Genomic DNA, 18,947 nt, shown 5'->3' on the forward strand with positions numbered 1-18,947 from the left:
ATCCCCGGTCTCCTAAAGGGTCAGGAGGTCCCGGGAGCTGGGGGTGGGGCCAGGCTGTGGGGCCTCCATGCCCCGGGGGCCAGGGCAGACCCTCCTTAGCTGGCAACCACTGCAGACTCATCCCCTGGCCAGCACTGGGGGTCCTCCCTGCCCCTGCCCCATCCCCCTACCTTGCCTGCTGAGACACAGGGCTCCACGGGTCTCTCTCCTGGGGCCAGGCTGACTGTGGCCTGTGAGGGGCTGTCATTGTGTTGGGTTTTCCTGCCAGAGGCAGAAACCGCAAAATTACCTGGAACATACACGCCCCAAGTGACAGATTCAATTCAATTCCACAAATATTGACCTCGTGTCTAATCCACTCGTCTTCCAGTGCCAGCTCGTTCCTGAGGGGCCCAGCCTGGCAGCCACAGATCCTGTTTAATCCAAGCCCCACAATGTCACCAGCTCATGGCTTGGGAGATGGGCTCGTTCAGGCCCTGGCAGGTGGGTGGGGCCAGAGCTGGGCTCTGACCTCTGTACCCACATCTACCACCATGGAAAGTGTGGGAAGGGGGGTGGGGAGGCACGGCCAGTTGAGGGTCCAGGCCTGCCCCAGCCCGCCAGACGCTCGCCCTGGCTGCCCTGATCTAGCAGCTAATCTGTGCGGGGCACTGTGGCTACATGGTGACTCCACACTGGGACATTTATCAGAAATGGAACTGATGGATTAAAGTGGAACCAAGCGAATTGATTTTTCTCCCTGGGCACTTAAATGCTGAACTTAATCAAGCGATCAATTCCGTGGGCAGGGTGGCTATGGGGACAAGGATGGGGGACAAGGGGGTGGTGGCCATGGTGGGGACTGAAAGGTGGCTATGGGGACAGATGAGGTGAGCCAGGTGGCCCTGGGGTCGAGCTCCAGCCCAGCCTCTGACAAAGAGGCCCTGTGTGCAGAAGTCTGGGTGCGATGCCCTCCCCCCACTGACTGTGTGATACTTGCCAGTCCTGTCCCGGCTGAGCCTCGGTGGCTTTGATGTAACCCTGTGGGGGCTGGTGGCAGGGACTCATTCACTCATTCATTCATGCGTTTGACACACACTGCAGCAAAGGAAAGGTGAAAGCAGCCACAGGCTGGCCAGGGACGATTCAGATTTCAGAATGGAGCATGCCTGCCCCTCCTCTTGTGAGGTCCAGCCTTGGTGTGTGTGGATTCCCAGACACCCTCCAGATCCACCTGCCACTCTGCAGTGCCCCGCCCACCTGTCCACATACTCTGTTCTGTGGTTTGATCACTGTCCTTCTGCTCTGCGGCCAACTGGATGGCCCAAGCGGACTGAGTTGGGCAGGGTGATTCCTGTGGCTGGAGCCTCATTCCTGTGGCTGGAGCCTGTGGCTGTGGTTGGAGGTCCCATGGGCAACTGAGGCAGCCTGGGTGGGCATGTCCCACTGGGACTTAAGCTCCTAGGTGGGCTGTCCAAAGTGGCTCTTATGTGGCTGGGGTGTGGTCTCCTTCCAGCCTGGCTGTGGTGGCTGGGTGGCGTTAGAAGGCACTGAAGGAAGGGCAGGTGAATTCGTGCTGGACGTGGTCTCAGTGTCATGGGCCCCGGGAGCCCATGACATCACTGGCCTCTTGGATTGTGGGGATTAACCCTGTCACTGGACACCCCCAACACACTCCCTCCAAAAGAAAGGTGTTGGCACAAGTGAAACCCCTTGAGTGATGGCTGGGATTTCAAGCTCCATACTGGTCCCCACTAGGAAGCTTTGGGTCTGGCTGGTGGAACAGGGTGTACCTGCTCCTCCGCGTCTCCCTGCATATGGCAGCCCTCCCAGCAGGGCTGATGTGGGGTGCAGTGAAGCAGCAAAGCCCCCCACCCCACCCAGAATAAACAAAGGCTGCAGACCTGACCCAGGGTGAGACAGGGCCCCTGTGGACCACCTACCCAGGTGGCCTGTGGCAGCCCCTCCCAGCTTTCGGTCGGGGTGGCCCAGGGAGGTGGCAGCCCCAACCCTTCCTGGCGATACCCTGATTGATCACAGAGAAACACTGAGCTGGGAGAGCCGGGGCACCCAGGGCTGGGCTCCCGGGGCAGCTCCCAGGAGCTGCAACTGGACCTGGCACTAGGAAGGAGCTGTCCACCGAGCACCGAGGCCAGGGCCCAGGACGATGCCAGGCACGAGCTGAGGCCTTGCTGGGCCGGCCGAATCTTCACACTCAAGACCCCAAGCCCCAGCCACTCCTGGCTCTGAGCTCTGGGTGTCTGCAGCCAGGTTTGGCAGGATGGCCCCACCCTGCCCTGACTGTGCCACTGACTGGCATGAAGAACTCTAAACTTCACTTACTCCCGCAAAGTAGACGTGGCCCAGGACTGTGTGGTGGATCCTGGTCTCCAGAGCCCTGCCAGGCTCCAGGGCAAGTGGGGAAGTCAGTCTTAGCTGCAGAGGAGCACCTGTCTGCACACCCCTTCCTGCCACGCTCCCTGCGGGGGTGCACCTGTCTGTATACCCCTTCCTGCCACGCTCCCTGCGGGGACCTCTGCCTGCTGTCGGTGGTCCGGCTTGCTGGATTGGGCAGCAGCTCCTACACTCAGAGCTCTGCCATCCCCAGCCCCAGGCCAGGTTCTCCCCACAGCCCGATAGGCCCTGACGTCCCCTGACAACCAGGAGTTGAAGACAGGCCTGGCCCCCAGGCTGCCCCACACCTGGCCGAGTCCATGGGGACCCCACCTGGCCATGGGGTCCCCACCTGGCCGAGTCCCATGTCCAGGCTCACTTCCTCTGTCTCTGCAGCGGTGGGCACCTGGGACCATCGTGGTGAGCACCATCATGGCCACATTCCCCCTTGCCCCTTGGCCCACACTTGGGGGCCTGGGTTCCCCAGGTGATGAGGGCAGCCTGCAGGGCCTGAGGTGGCCATGCCAGCCAAACTCCCCCTGCCCCACAACTGGGCCACCTCTTTATCTTCCTACAGCCCTTGGGAACCCAGCGGGCTCCTCCCCCTTGCTGCTTTGTGAGCGCCGGCAGTCCTGGGGTGCTGTCCTGGAGCTCCAAGACCTCCCTTCTGGAAGGCTGGGGCTTCCTGGTGGAAGATCCTGCTCACCTCAGCTGTGGTGTGGACCTGGGCTTCAGCCTGGGGGTGGGGCAGCCCCCATGGGCAACTGCTTTAGACTGGACCCCATGTGCTGGGGTGGCCAGGGCTGTGCATGGCAGGTTCAGGGCACAGGGTGCAGGGAAGGATGTGAGGGTGTGGGAGGGCTTCAGTGGGAGGCCCTGGTGCTGAGCAGACACAGTACGGCCTGGTAAACAAGGCTTGTGTGCTGGGCACTCATCAATCTCTGCCATTTGGTCCTGGCCAACAGCTGGTGGGCTCAGGCCTGGGCGGGGGCTGGGGTGGGAATGAGCTGCCTCAGGCTGGGCTGTGGACACTGGAGGTGGCTTGTCCAGACAGCCCTTTCCCTGGACCCCTCGTGCCCATGGCTCTAGCTGAAAACACAGCTGCTCTTCTCTACAGGCTGGTCCTGGGGTGGGGAGGGTGTGGGAGCTGCCTAGTCCTTCCTTTCCCAAGGGGTCGGGTGCCCCTGGCTGAGGAGACCCTCAGGGCTGGGCCTTGGCGGTGGTCAGGGCCTCCTGGAAGTTGACCAGCTGAGCTCCAGCAAGTCCATGCCTCCTGGGACAGGGCCTGGCACCGATGAACCCTCAGCTGCCGTCATTCTCAAAGTCGAAGCAGGCTGGGTGCTGAAGGCACAGGGGGCCACAGGGACTGTGGCTGCAGCTCTCTCATTGTCACGGGGAGGGAATGACCTGCAGCCCCATCTTGTTCCCTTCTGTTAACAGTCTCTCTGCAAACATAGCCTGAGTGCCCATCCCCACCCCCACAGGGCTCTTACTGCACCTCCCCAGGAGACGTGGACTGTGGCTGGAATGTGCCACTCTCTTGCCCTCTTGCCAGGACCACTGTGCTAGCTGCTTTGGTGGCCTGGAGGCCTGCAGAGCTGCCCAAGAGGGGGCTCCATGTGCAGCTGTCATGCCATGCTGTGTCCCTGGGGAGGCCCACACAGCACTGCCCTTCTGTCTCACTCCTGGTGCCTGAGCCCCAGCGATCAACCTTGACCCCGCTTTGCTAGCCCAGGGCCAGAGGGGCACGGGCGGGGGCTTTGGAGAGGAGGCTTCCTAGGCTGGTGCTGGGCCAGCCTGCCCAGCCCTGCCATGCTCGGCCCCCGCCCATCTGGGTGCTGGGCCTGGCCTGCTCCATGAAGCTTCTAAGAGCGAGGTGTTATCCAGGCCTTTGGAATCTTAGGGGGGATGATTTTGTATGGGGAGGGGCCTTCTCCCCTCATGCTCATGCTCACCCCTTGCATGTGGGTGAGCATGCAAGAGTGTGTGTACATGAGTGAGTATGTGTGTGTGGACATGCATGTTATGTGTATGTGCATGTGTGCATATGAGTGTGTGAGTGCATGTTTGATGAGCATGTATGTGTGGGCACACGTGTGTGTGTCAGCATTGCTGACTGCCATGGATATGCACATGGCTGAGTGTGGTAATGTGTGTGTGAGTGTACTGGCAGTCCAGATTTTACACCCACACGGCTTTGCCTCCCCAGGAATCCGTTTTAATAGCAGAGTGGGCTGGAAGGGCTGGCCAGGCCCAGAGGCAGTTTTCAGGCCGGGAGTCCCTGGCTCCTCATATGCGGTGACAGCCAAGGAGGCTGGGGCCATCAGAGTGCAGTCTTTGGACACACGGTGTTGATGGATCCGTCGTTACCAGCCTGGGAACTGGGCATGGGCTCCAGGGCTGGAGGACACCCCTTACCATTCCTGGCCCTGGTGAGCCTGGCCCTCTTCTTGCCCCGTGATAGCCTGTAGCCTCATGGGGAAAGGCATGTGGAGGTGGCACCGCACCCTTAGCTCCCACCCCTGCTTTGCCAATCCTGGATCCTGGTCTCCGCCCGCCAAAGTCCACCATTGGCCACAGCATGTGGGTGCTGTGCCGTGTCCTTGAAAACCTGAAGATGAGAACAGCTCAGTGGGCGGGGGCGTTTCACACATTCGACACATGCCCTCACGCCTGTGGGTGTGTGGCGGGCTGGTTTACAGTTACGTGAGGATTTCAGCCCCAAGGTGCAGAGCCTGCAGCTGAGCAGTGCCCAGGGAGGGCCGGGGAAGAAGGTCCCAGCCAGGAAAGTAGGGTGACTCTCATCAGTGGCTGCGGTGCCCAGGTGGGATGATCGGGGTTGTGCCAGCCCGGTATGCCTGGGGGATCCACAGCCGAGGTCCTGCATGCACTTGGCTGGCACGTGTGGTTCTGAAGGCCCCCGGGGAGGCCTGGCACATGCAGTGTGTTTGGGGACCCTCTCTGCTGCCCAGACACCGTCACAGACCCCACACCCAACCTTGCTGTTTTTCCCCCAAGTGTCCCAGGGAGGGGAGCTGCTCTTTCCAACTCGGATAGCCCCCCTGCACTGCGCGGCTCGCCCACCTCCCTCACAGCTATTCCAGCATCTCTGGGCGGGTGCGGGAAGCCGGATGCAGCCGGTACCGTTGCTGTTTTTGGAAAAGAGAGGTTCAAGGCAGGGAGGGCCCACCCTATGTTCCAGCAGGGTTGTCTGGCTGGGGGGGTCTGCACCTCGCCCCTGCACCCCCGGGTTCCTGGCTCCCCACCCCCGTGCACGAAGCCCTTCTTGCCTAGCAGGCCTGGGGGCCCCCGGCCGCCGCGCGCCCTGCCGCGGGTGTGATTTGGCAGCGGCGTTCTCCTCGCCAGCTTGTTTCTCACATAGGGGATGTTTCCATTTTTACAGCAGAAAGAAACCGATTCCAAGCGCCTCAGCCACAGCCGGAGCGCGACGGCCCCCAGGGAGCTGCTGCCACGTCAGGTGCTTTGGGGGTGTGGGCTGCTCTGCCAGCCGTGGTCCTAATTGCTGTCACTCAGGGAGCCAGCTCTAGCCTGGGGCGGGCAGGAGCTATGAGGGGGGTCTCCAGAGCAAGCACTGGTCCCTGGGGGAATCTGAACCTCTGCCTGGATCTCTTGGCACCCCATCCCCGGAGATCTGGAGCACCTCTCGACTTTGGGTAGGATGGGCCTGTGGTTCCGGAACAGGGGCTTTGCCTGTAGGACCCTCCCTTGGGTGCAGGGTGTCCTCCATTGGCCCAGGTGGGTTTGAGCCCCACACTGCTCCTTCCATCGCTCAGATTCCCGCCTGCAGGTCTCTGTCACGGGGTTGCTGTGAGGACCAGCCAAGGTGACTGCCCACAGCCCCATGCCGGCATGGGGCACGGCTGCCTAGTGGCTCTGCCGCCACCCCCGTGCTCTGACTCTGTGCTGTGGATTCGTGTCACCTGTGGACTTGGGTGGCGTCGGGCGTGGGAGCACGGTGTCCTCTGTGACTTCCCCACCTTGCTCGGGGCTGGTCTCCCAGGATGCTGAACCATCGAAGTGCCTCGAGGACTGTTAGAAAGATTTTCTTGGAAAGAAACATTTGCTACCCAGGGCACAGAACAGCTCCTTGAGGTCTCGTAAACCAGTGTGGACTCGGCCCCGCTCCCGACATTTGGAAGAAAGGCAGAAAGGGAGGCAAGCCACATGCAGGGCAATTTTCAAAGAAAAGGGCACAACTCGTAGGAGGCAGGGGAAGGATTCCATTTCACCTACAGTCATGGCCCTACGTCTTCAGGGAATACGATGCTGTCTGTGCATCACCTTGGTGCTGGAGGGCATCACAGTCCTGGGGGAGGTCACTGCCAGCGTGGCAGTCCCATAGGAAGTGGGAGGGTGGAATTCAAGGGCAAGGCTGGCGGTGGATCCTGGCCCCTGACGAGGAAGGCGGATGCAGGACCTGCCTCCACCATGCCCAGCAGGCTGGCCACCAGGGCGTGTCCCCAGACTCCAGACAAGGAGGAGAGAGTAAATTGAGGCATGTGGGGCCCAGACCCTGGGCGCATGGCTGGAGGCCTGAGGTGGCATCCCATCAGCTGGAATCAGGATTGCCTCAATCTTTGATTCCTGAGATAGGAGGAGCGTGGCGGTGGCCACAGCAGGATCCCTGAGCTCTTACACAGGTGAGGTGGTCGCAGAGGCACCACACGGGGCTGGGGCCTGAGGGTGCAGTGCTGGGTCTAGATCTCCCTGAGAGTCCACCGATGGCTGTGGAACCAGGCCTCAGGGGAGCTGGGTGCAAATCCCATCCCTCCACGGAGCAGCTGTGTGACCCGAGGCTGTTTTGCCCTCTCTGCCTCAGTTTCTCTCTGGCAGCCGCTCCTCCCTGGGCCCTGACCTGATCCTGCAGGCTCAGGGGCCTGCTCCAGGCCCAGAACCTGGTGCTGCACTGGGTCCAGCCTCCAGGCCTTTGCTGATGTTGTGGCCTCCGCCTGGGATGCCTCCTGCGAGGGCTCCTGATCTCTTCTGACCCTTCCCGCCCTGGGCAGGTGCTCCGCCTGTCACAGAGGGTTCCATTAACTAGCAGCCACTCTGCCACTTGGTGAGCCCAGGAGATGTGGGCAGGCCTTGCTCTTCATCCACAAGTGGGTGGGAAAAGGCAGGAAAGGAGGTGAAGCCAAAGATGGCATGCTCCCCCTGCAGAGGGTGGCTGTCTGGGGGGGGGGGTCACGGCAGGGGCAGGGAGGAGAGGGGAGGGGAGTGGTCCAGCTGAGGGCCCCGCCAGGGCCCGATGCAATGTCCCATCCTCAGATCCATCTTCAGTCGCATCCCCACGCTAGGGGGAGCAGCATTTCCAAAATGCCTGCCCTGGGGTCTCTCGGAATTCAGGGGTTCCCTTTGAGGTCACACAGGCCCCACTGAGTCCAGACCCAGCAAGTTCTGGCTCCCTGGCCTAGGCCTAGGCCTGCAAGCCCTGAGCCTCAGTTTCCCTTAGTAAGTGGGACATGATGCCTTTCCACTCCTCTAGGCTTCTGCCCATCCTGTGTCACTATCCCAGCAGGTGAGTAGCTGGTCTGGTGGCCTGAGACCCTGCTTCCCTGGGGGGCGGGGCTGCCATCCTCGAAGGCCAGGGTCTGGGCCAGGAGCTCCTCCATCAGCTTGCAGCCCCGGGGGAGGCTTGCAGCCCTGGAGGCCACTCCCTCTAGTGATAGAACCCATACCTCTGGGAACTGCTTCCTCTGCCTGCATGCCCCAAACTTGGACTTGGAGGTGGTAGATGGCTGGGGCAGGGCCCTTGCCTGGCCCCTGTCTTCCTGCAGCCTGGCCTAGGCATCGGTGACTTACCCAGTGCCGGCGGGCTGCCTCAGCTGCTGCCCATTAAAAAATTTGTTCCCGGCCAGGCGCGGTGGCTCAAGCTTGTAATCCCAGCACTTTGGGAGGCCGAGATGGGCGGATCACGAGGTCAGGAGATTGAGACCATCCTGGCTAACCCGGTGAAACCCCATCTCTACTAAAAAAATTGCAAAAAACTAGCCGGGCGAGGTGGTGGGCGCCTGTAGTCCCAGCTACTCGGGAGGCTGAGGCAGGAGAATGGCGTAAACCCAGGAGGCGGAGCTTGCAGTGAGCTGAGATCTGGCCACTGCACTCCAGCCTGGGCGACAGAGCGAGACTCCGTCTCAAAAACAAAACAAAACAAAACAAAAAAATTTGTTCCCAGCCAGGCGCGGTGGCTTACGCCTGTGATCCCAGCACTTTGGGAGGCTGAGGCAGGTGGATCGCCTGAGGTCAGGTGTTCGAGACCAGCCTGGCCAACATGGTGAAACCCCATCTCTACTAAAAATACAAAAATTAGCTGGGCATGGTGGCAGGTGCCTGTAATCCCAACTACTCAGGAAGTTGAGGCAAAAGAATCACTTGAACCCGGGAAGCGGAGGTTGCAGTGAGCGGAGATTGTACCGCTGTACTCCATCCTGGACAATAGAGCGAGACTCAGTCTCAAAAAAAAAATTGTTCCCATGATATTCCAAATACAGTCATATACCATAATGACATTTCAGTCAACCATGGGCCGCGTATATAGTGGTGGTACCATAAGATCAGAATACTGTATTTTTACTATACCTTTTCTATGTTTAGATACACAATACCACTGTGTTATGATCCCCTACGGTGTCCAATACAGTAACACGCTGCACAGGTGTGTAACCTAGGAGCGAAAGGCCAAACCAAACAGCCTAGGTGTGTAGTGGGCTCTGCCATCTAGGCTTGCGTAAGTTACTCTATGATGTTTGCACGAAAATGAAATTGCCAAACAATGCATATCTCAGTACATAGTCCCATCACGTAATGCCATGAGAGGATACAGGGACAGAATTCTTGGATGCCCATTTTGGGGACAGCTACCATAGTTTGGACATTAATACATTTGGGCACATGCACATGGGCACACACATGCTCACATGTGCATGGACGCACACGTATGTGCACACACGCCCATTCCCGGGCACATACACAGTGGGGCGGGGCAGGAAGGCTGGATGGGGCCCTGTGGTGTGCCGGGGCTCAGGCCCTTCCAGAATTCAAATGGAGAGTCTCCCAAGGAAGCAGGGAGCCCACAGGGCATGAGATTTGGAAACTGAGTCAGGGATTTGAACCCCATCTTGTGCCCTGGGCATGCGGAGTCTCCCTCCTAGTGCAGTGGGCACCCGCTGCCCAGGCTGCAGGAGAGTCTGAGGAGGCTTGTCAGCCTATAGGGACCTGCCTGGTGTCCTGCTAAGTGCTGCAGGCTGCACAAGGGGCCAACTAAGGGCCCCTAAGCCCAGGAGGGACAGAGGCCAGGGACCAGATGCCACAAGTATCTGTGGGTGGGCCTGGCTGCGATGAGCAGGATAGTGCCCAGCCAATGCCCAGGAGCAGAGCCCCCAAGGCACTGATAAGCACAGTGAGGCCAGCGTCAGGCTCTGGGCCTTGGGTCTTGGTGCTGCTCCAGGAGTTGGCCCACATGGCCCCTCAGATGCTGCTCTGTGACTCCAGGCCTGGGTCAAGCCGGCTTCTCTGCTTTTCCCCCCACCTCCCTCTAGGTAAATAGGCCCCAAGATGTCACAGCATCAGAAATACAGAGAAAAAAAAAGCATAGTTAATACTGCTCCTGCCGGGAAGGCCCACAGCAGGGTGGATGGCAGTGCACCCAGCAGGTGTGACAGCCCAGTCTCCCCGTCTGCAGGGGAACCCCATGTTTCCCCTCAACCCCTGCTGCCTGTCACCAGCTGGACCCCGGTCTCTCCTGGCTGCTATCTGGCCTGCTGTCACATGGTTTCTGGTTCTTTCATCTTTTTATTATAATTTTTATTTGGAGAAACTTTAAAAGTAAAAGAATGTGTGCCAAAAATATGTAACCCTCTCCCACCAGACATGATACACTGGGGGGGCCCATTCCTCCCAGGTTCCTTGGGCTCCCCAGCTGCCCATGACCCCTGGGTGTGCCCAGACTGCAGGGGGGTAGTCCACTCTCACCACGTCCACAGGCCCTGACTCTTGGGTGGGTCTGGGGGCTGCTCGCCCTGGGAGAGAAGCCATCCCCTCCCGGCGGGGCCATCTATCAGGACCTCTCTGATGTCAGCATTTTCCTCTGTGGCTCTAGCTTCTTGCCTCCTATCTCTGTCCTCCTGGGAATATCCCATCTGTCCCATTAGCCTCTGTGTCCCAGAGCCCAGTGCAAGCTGCACGGTGGAAAGGCCACTCAGCATTGTAAGTGCATGCTTGTCCTTGCGCCTCCCTCCCCCGGAGCTCTGCCTGGAGCTCCTTCCCGGCTCCAGTGAAGCTGCTGGCAGCATTTCATTGCTTTGACCCGTCCCAGGGCACCTTCTTTCTAGAAGGGCGACTTGAAACCTTTTCATCACAGCACGACATATGCCCGGTCTTGCTTTGGTCGTCCGGTTTTATGTGTCCCATTTTACACTCATTTTCTTTCCCTCATGTTTTGTTTTTTTCTTTTAACTAAAACGACCCATTTATTGAGTTAAAGATTGTATATTCAAGACGTTCACTCAGTATGTGATCCTGCATAGTAAACCTTGGGTGAAACAAAGACAATTCTTTTTCTAGATTTTAAAAAATGTAATGGCATATAGACTTCTAATATTTTTGGGGGGATATTCTTTTTTTCTCTAATTATGGTAAAATATCCATGATATGAAATTGATCACTCTAATCATTTCTAAGTGAGCAGTTCAGTGGCATTAGGTACACTCACATTGTTGTGCAACCATCACCCCCATCCATCCACAGAAGTTTTTCATCTTCCCAAACTGAAACTCTGTACCCATTAAATAACAGACCCCCACCCTCCCCAGCCCCTGGCAACCACTGTCTACTTTCTGTCTCCATGGATTTGACTACAGCGTGTCTAAGTGGGATCATTCAGTATTTGTCCTTTTGTGACTGGCCTATTTCACCCCTCTGTTTTATACCTTTCTGCTGCATGGCGCTTTGGCTTTCTATGTTATGCGGCGGTGGGTGGTAAAGTGGATGTCCTGCTTTTAATTCTGAGGGCTCGCTTCTCAGTTTTCAAAAACACACTTTAATCTCTGGTTCTCCAATTATCAAGCATTTGCCATGAAATGATACTTGCTGCTCCCTAGCACTGCAGACTCTGTAAGAGACATCTCAGTCAGCATTTGGATTAAGTCAAGCCCCAGGAATCCGCACCTCCTCCACCTCATCACCCAGTAAAAAAGGTAACGCTGAGGTATGAGAACATTCACATTAGTTCCATAGGCACGCCCTCTCATGGGTCTGAGAGCACCCAGGTTCTGGTGCAAGTCCCCCACAGCCCAGGGAGGTGTTTCAGGACTGGCGCCCTGCTCAGTGCTGTGGGCTGCACAAGGGGCCAACTGAGGACTCCTCAGCCCAGGAGGGGCAGAGGCTGGGGACCACCCCATGGGCTTCCAGGATGGCCTTGGGGTCACAGGGATTATGGACAGGCTTATACCTCCAAAGCCTTTCCAGAGAGGAAGGGACTCCACTTCCTGCTTTGGCTTGGAAAAAGTCCAGGGAAGCGCCTTGATTGGCCTGACTCAGGTCACATGACATTCCCTCTGTCCAATCACTGTGGCCAAGAGAATGAGGTATTGTGATTGGCCCAGCCAGGGTCAGAGCCTTCCCCTGCTGCCTGGAGCAGGTCTGTCTCCAGGAGAGAGGGCTAGCCTTCAGCCTTACCTGCTGCCCCCTGAAGAACTGTCAGTCCTACTTTGCAGGTGAGCTGGCTCTGATATGAAAGTGCTCTGCTTAGCCCTGTGGCTGATCCACAACTTCATGGGGACTCAAACCTGGGTTCTTTGATTCCAGGTGGAGAAATTGAGGCCCCAAGCAGGGGAAGACTCACTGGGGTCACATGGTGAGTCGGTGGCATGAATGGGTGCTCCAGTCTACACTGTACCACCTCCTCCAGGAAGCCTTCCTGGCTTGGTTGAGCCAAGCCTGGGGTAGTCCCCACCTGATGTCACATCTCCTTGAGACAAAGCCCCATCTCCCCTACTCCCAGGCACCTATCCCCAGTGTCCAGGACGTGGCTACTGGATTCAGGCAGCTTCTGCAGATGAGCTCCCAGCCCTATGTCCAGGAGGTTTCTGGAATCGACAGCTTTCCATGCCACAATACCCTCCATGGCTATTTAGGGAATACCCAGTGTGTGCCAGGTTTGGCTGGCCTGGGAGAGTGCACAGTGGACACTGGTCACCAGGAGGCACAGGGGGCCAGTCCGCACCCTTCCACAGTCAGGCCTGGGGAATGGGTTGGGGACTGACCTGGAGGAGCGAGGGGCAGCAGGAAGGGCTGGCTGGGCCTCAGCTCTCTTGCTAACCTTGCATTCTCTCGATGGCCCTGGTTAGACACATGCTGGCCAACCCAGGCCCTGCTCATGTTTCAGCACAATGACCCTGCTCTGCCTCCCTCCCCAAGACTCTGGGCTATGCAACCGGGGCCAGACCTGCTCCTTCAGCTGCACCAAAGCCTGGCTGTGCCTCTGCGTGTCAGTGGCCAAGCCCTGAGCCTGGAGCCATCCAGAGCCGCACGGAACTCCAGGCCTGCAGGGTGGAGTAGACATGGCTCCTCCTGGGTCGTACACCACCTCATTAGAGCCCAAGCAGCATCGATTTTGTGAATGATGAGCATGTGTAAGTGTTTATGGAGCCCTGGCGTGATTTGGCGTGTGCAGCTGATGATTCGGGGGCTACGTGTGCAAACGATAGGCCTTATAAATGCGAACCCACCAGAACGCCCCATTACAGAGATTTACACCGATCCTTAAACATCGTAGATTAATTTTTGGAAAACATCTATAAAATAAGAGATTTATACCTAAAACAATACCGTATGCCGTGACAGGAAGGGATTAGAGTCAATTTATTCCTGTATTAGTCAGAAACTCAATTTCATATATTGTGTGGAAAAATTAAAACCCTTTCTGCATTTTATTACAAATTATGCCTACTCCATATATGGAGATAAATAATTGATAGCATTACAAATACTTAATCTAGAAAATATTTATTAGGAACAGACAACTCATTTTTCCTGTGTTTTGTTGAGAACAATATTGCACACTTTAAAAAATTAATGATGACTCTTTGCAAAAAGAAATGTCTACATCCTAATTCTTTTGTTTAGCATTGTGTCCAAGCCAGGCAGACACAGCTGAGCAGTGCCAGGTGGGCATGGAGCCGGGATGTCCACTCCCTGGGCCCTGGCTGTGGATGGGCCAGAGGGCTCAGGTGCCGTTTCAGTTGGCCAGGGAAGGTGCATTTGGAGAGTGTCAACATACTGTTTGTCTTCTACTGTGCAAAGTCTCCTCGACTTGTAATTTAAAGATAAAATTGTTTCCGACTTAATTTCTGAGAAAGCACCAAGTAATGGGATTTGTGGATGGAATTGAAGAGCCAAGAAATCAAGACTGGCTGCCTCTCGACCTGGAGAATTACAGAGCCCATGAATTATCTGGGCCTCAGTTCAGGTCCCAGGCTCTGTGCACAAAGAGAGGTGGGCCTGGTGGGTGGTGCGGAGCTTGGCCTTGTACTTCATGGCTGGCTCAGTCTGCCTTCCTGGGACGTGTGGCCCTGCTGGGTTCTCTGTGCCTCCTGGCGTCTCTCTGAGGGGAGCTCCCACCCTCTGCCTAGAATACCTGGGCAGCATGGACAGACCTGGGGCCTCCTGCACTGTCACCCCATTCCAGGCTGGGAAGCTTGAGGACCCAGGCAGCGTCCCAGTGTGCCACAGGGCTTCGCCACTGTGCAACTGCACTGCAGCTCTGACCTCTGGCTGGGCCTCGCTCACTGACCTCTGCCCTTTGCCCTGTGTCCTCCACCCTGGCCATGCACAGCGGGGGCTGGGCGGGCACATGGGGGAGACTGCCAATGGAGCCCTGGCAAGTTCTCTTCACCCTTGTGCCAGCTACTCCAGGGAGCACCAGGGATTGAATAAATAGCTGCCACGTTTATTAAAAAATAAATTTGGTGCCTAACGGAAGTGCTGTTTCTATACATAGAAAAAAATGTTTAAAATAAAAACCAAAACAGTTCTCAAAGGCGCTGTGGCATTAATTATTCATCTCTTGCTAATGAAAACATGGCATTGCAGGCGTGGCCCCCACCACTCCAAATAAGGTTTAGGGCTCAGGGAAAGCCTGGCCTTAAGGGCAGGGAGCTGGTGACCCCTGAATAAAATGGGGGTGACTGTGATATCCTCCATGGCTATTTAGGGAGCACTCAGGGTGTGCCAGACTCGATTGGCTGGGGGAATGCACAGTGGGCACTGGTCACCAGGCAGGTGCAGGGGGCAGTCCGCACCCCTCCTTAGTCAGGCCTGGGGAATGGCTTGGTGTCTGACTTGGAGGAGGGAGGGGGCAGCAGGAGGGGCTGACTGGGTAGCAGAGCCACCTCTTGGAGGAGAGAAATGGGGACAGAGGCCACCCTGGCCAGCGCCAGAGGACAGCACTACATGTCTGGACACCCAGGCCAGAGGTCTGGCAAACCCCCACAGGGTGGGTGGCTGAGGCCCTGTTGTAAGTCATTTGATGACCCAGCCACTCCCTCAGATGCTGCTGGATCCCAGACAGAGGGAGAGACGGAGCATGCAGGCCTTGCGGGAACCTAGTGTGTCGTGCCCCATCAGCCAGGACCAGCCGTGTGGTGGTGCCACACCAGAAAGGGCCTGCCTGCCAGGCAGTCAGGGGCAGATGGGAGCAACTTGGGAAGGAGTGGCAGGAACCTCCACTCCCTCTGCCTCCACATCTCCAGCAGACCATATGGCACACCCTGCCCAGCTGTGTGCATCAGGGAGGCTGGCGCCAGGCCTTGGGCACCCGAGCCCACACTGGACATCTCTGTCCTGTAGCTGATCCTCGGCGCTGATAGGAACCACGAACAAAGCTGGGTCCAGAGCCCTGTAGACTGGGCTCCCTATCCTCAGGGCCCGGAAGCTCCTCCTCCTGCAGTCACCTGGGGCAACCCTAGCTCTGTGGGGAGTCCTGGAGCATTTGTTCTTTTGTTCATTCATTCATTTATTTATCCACAAATGCCCCTGAGCTGGCCAGCTGGTCTCCTGGGGAGAGGGGGTGCTGATCTCACCAGTTGTCTGCCTGGCCAGGGAGTCTGGAAGACCCAGAGGAAGCCTCTCTGAGCTGCCGTGGGTGCAGGTGGTATCCAGGGCGACAGCTCCTGGGCGGGAGATGAGCTGTGCCCTGAGGTGGTGAAGTGGAACCCCAGCAGGGGCCTTTGAAGCTCCAGCAGCCCCTAGGGCAGATGGGGGAGGGGGAAGAGGCTGCAAGGAGGGGCCTGAGGGTGAGTCTCCATCTCTGCTGGGCGGCTCCATCCTGGTTAGCAAGGGCTCTCATATCCTGGCCCCTGTGCTGGCTCCTGGGATGTGGAGTGGAACCTGCATCCCCGCTGCCCATGTGCGAGGAACTGGGCTGCCAGGGCTCCAGCTGGGCCCCAGGCTCAGGGTTTGTGTGCTGGAGACCTGGCAAAGCTGGACAGAGCCTGGAGGGACCTGGCCCTGCGGCGGCCCGGCTTGGTGTACTCAGAAGGCCTGATGGGACCTGGCCTGGACATCCCTGCCTGATTTAAGCCTGGGAGCCCGCGAGGGGAGGCAGTCGGGCCTGCCGCCCCGCCACCCCCACTGGCCTCTCCCACCAGTGGGCCTGACCTCGCTGGAAGCATCCCTCAGCCTGGTATGGATTTCCTGTCTTCACCGAGGCCACAGCGCCGGCTGGGCACAGGAGCTGAGTGGCGGTCAGGCCCAGGGATGGTTTTCGTTTGTGGGGGCAGGGGCTGAGGGGACCCAAACCTTCCAAACCTGGGGCGTTCTCTTCTCACCTGTCACTCTGTGGCTCCCTTTGATGGCTCTTTGTCTGGCATGGGTGCTGGGCCCGCCCTGTGGTGTGGGCAGCTGTCCAGCCTAGAGCCTGCCTCTGACCCTGGGCCTATCCTCAGGGCCCCTTCCAGGGCTGGAGCAGCAGGGACACAATTGCTGAGCTCAGCCTGTGTCAGGTGCACAAGTGACCTCACTTGGGAGACAGTGCAGCGGCAGTGGGCCCAGAGAGGGCTCTTCAGCTCCCAGTCACACAGCCAGGCCGAGAGAGGTACACACTCTGGTTCCTGATTCCCCGTTGGCACTGGCTGGACTGAGGAGCGGGGTGGGGACCCTGGGTGGGGGAGAGGAAGGAACTGGGCACGGGGGAGAGCCAGGGACCAGAGGGCATCTTGGAGATGAAGGGACAGGCGAGCCCAGGAGGGCACACACCATGGCACAGCAGGTAGACAGACACAGACATACATGCCCATATGGCAGCATGCTCTCTCACACACACACGTGCTCACATGGGCAGCACGCTCACACACACGTGCATATGGGCAGCACACACACACACGCACGACATGGGCAGCACACACATGTACACATAAGTAGCATGCTCACACATGCACACATGGGCAGCATGCTCACACACACGCACACATGAGCAACACGTTCACACACATGCACACATGCAACAACATGGGCAACACACATGCACATGAGCAGTGTGCTCACACATATGCACCCATGAGCAGCACACACGCACACATGTGCAGCATGCTTACACACACATGCACACATGGGCAGCACACACACATGCACACATGGGCAGCACGCTCACATACGCACATATGGGCAGCACGCTGACACACACACAGGGACACATGGGCAGCACGCTCACACACAAAGGCACACATGGGCAGCACGCTCACACACAGGCACGCATGGGCAGCATGGTCACACACACACATGCATAAATGGGCAGCACGCCCACACACACACACACACACACACGGGCAGCATGCCCACACACACACAGGCACACATGGGCAGCATGCTCACACACATGCATACATGTGCACATGGGCAGCACAGAGATACACATGCACACGTGGGCCACACATTCTCACACACATGCACATATGCATGCACATGGGAAGTATGCTCACACACATACATGCACACATGGGCAGCATATTCACTCGTGTACATATGTGCATACCTGGGCAGTATGCTCACATACACACACCCGTGTGGGCAGCACACACAGGCACACCTGGACAGCATACTTACACACACATGTGCAGCACACATACACAAGGCAGCATGCTCATAGACACACACGTGCACACACACAAGCACACTCAGAACAAGCTGTGGGGCCTGCGGTGAGGACAGTGGGGGCACCGGGCAGGCAAAGCGGCTGCTGCAGAAATAATTAGTCCCTGGTAGACAGGCCTGGCTTACCTTCTCCAAAGCCAAAAGGTGGCTGCTAGCCCCCAGCTCTGGGGAAGGGCTCTGAGGCCCCGCCCCTACCTTGCAGTGGTTCCCGGGACCTGCAGGGAGCATCCCAAGCAGGGGCCATGGGGTGCGGGGCTGTGCCATGTGATCCCTGAGGCTGGGCCTGGCTGGGAATGCCTAGGCCCCTGCAACCCCCGCATGTCCCCAGGTCCCCCAGCACAGCAGCAGTGCGGGGAGTGGACACGTGAAGATGGGGAAGGAGGCTGGAGGTGCAGGGCCGCCCTGTGTTCTCATTGGAGTGGGGGTAGGAGCACTCCAGGTCTGGTTGGCCCCTGTGAGGGTGTTGGGGACCCCAGGCCAGGCCTGGATCAGATTCATCACTCCCTGGAGGAGGCATCTGAGTCCAGGGATGCTGGACAGGCTGGTCCCAGGTCTCCAAGCTGACTCGGCCTCAGGCATATGGGCATCCACAGATATCTGGAGCCAGGCCTAGGCTGAGGGGCAGCTAGCAGGGTGCAGGAACTCCCAGGCCCTCAGCTTGCAGCGCAGAGAAGGGTAACTGCTCTGCTGTTAAAACAATTTATTTTGCTCTTCAAAAAGCTAAGAGCTGTGTACAGTCAGCGTGTGGGAGCTGCCCCCTGGGTGACGGATTCTGCCAATCCAGCCCTCCTTTGCCTTCCGGTGAGGAGGGGTCATCCCAGGCTTCGGGTCAGGATGGGCAGAGCAGACACTGGGGGCCGGGCTGTGATGTTCCTGGCCACTCCACATCCCCTCAGCTGCTGTCCTGTGTGCTGCCCTGGGAGAGTGCAAGGGCGGGCGGCCCCGAGGCTGATATGAGGTGGCATGGTGGTGCGAGGGGGTCAGGAGGGAGGACCACTGTGGGAGGCGTGGAGTGCGGTGGGGAGGTCAGCGAGGTCTTCCGAGAAGGCTGGCAGGGAGGGCTGTCCAGGGCCTGGAGAGCATGCATAGCTGGGGGCAGGATGGAGGCAGCTAGCAAGGGCAAAGCCCAGTGGGTGTGGCGATGCCCTGGTGTATGGGCCCCAATGCCCCTAAACTGGTTCAACTCTCTAGACCAGACAAGTGTGCAATGTGGGGGCCGAGCAATATTCCCCCTCAACTGTATGCATATACAGTAGGCGCTTAACAGACACTGGCTGGGTTTGACAATAGCCCAGGACGGAGGACCGAGAGGCCTGGGCTGGGCACACTCTGGGTTCCTGCAAGCCCCTGGCAGCCCTGAACTGGTTTCTGAGTGCAGAGTGAGGGGCTGTCAAGGGTGGAACCCA

The 18,947-nt window shown here is 58.1% G+C and overlaps 1 long non-coding RNA gene across 1 annotated transcript; it reads left to right on the forward strand.

Annotated features, from left to right (window-relative positions):
• The first annotated feature begins 11,940 nt into the window (after positions 1–11,940).
• On the forward strand, positions 11,941–13,166 carry LOC139358940 (uncharacterized). Its single transcript, XR_011614421.1, has 3 exons — positions 11,941–12,107; positions 12,199–12,247; positions 12,741–13,166. It is a non-coding gene; the product is annotated as an uncharacterized lncRNA (long non-coding RNA).
• Positions 13,167–18,947: the final 5,781 nt, after the last annotated feature.

The sequence above is a fragment of the Macaca nemestrina genome, chromosome 15 (assembly GCF_043159975.1).
Source record: "Macaca nemestrina isolate mMacNem1 chromosome 15, mMacNem.hap1, whole genome shotgun sequence".
NCBI lineage: Eukaryota > Metazoa > Chordata > Mammalia > Primates > Cercopithecidae > Macaca > Macaca nemestrina.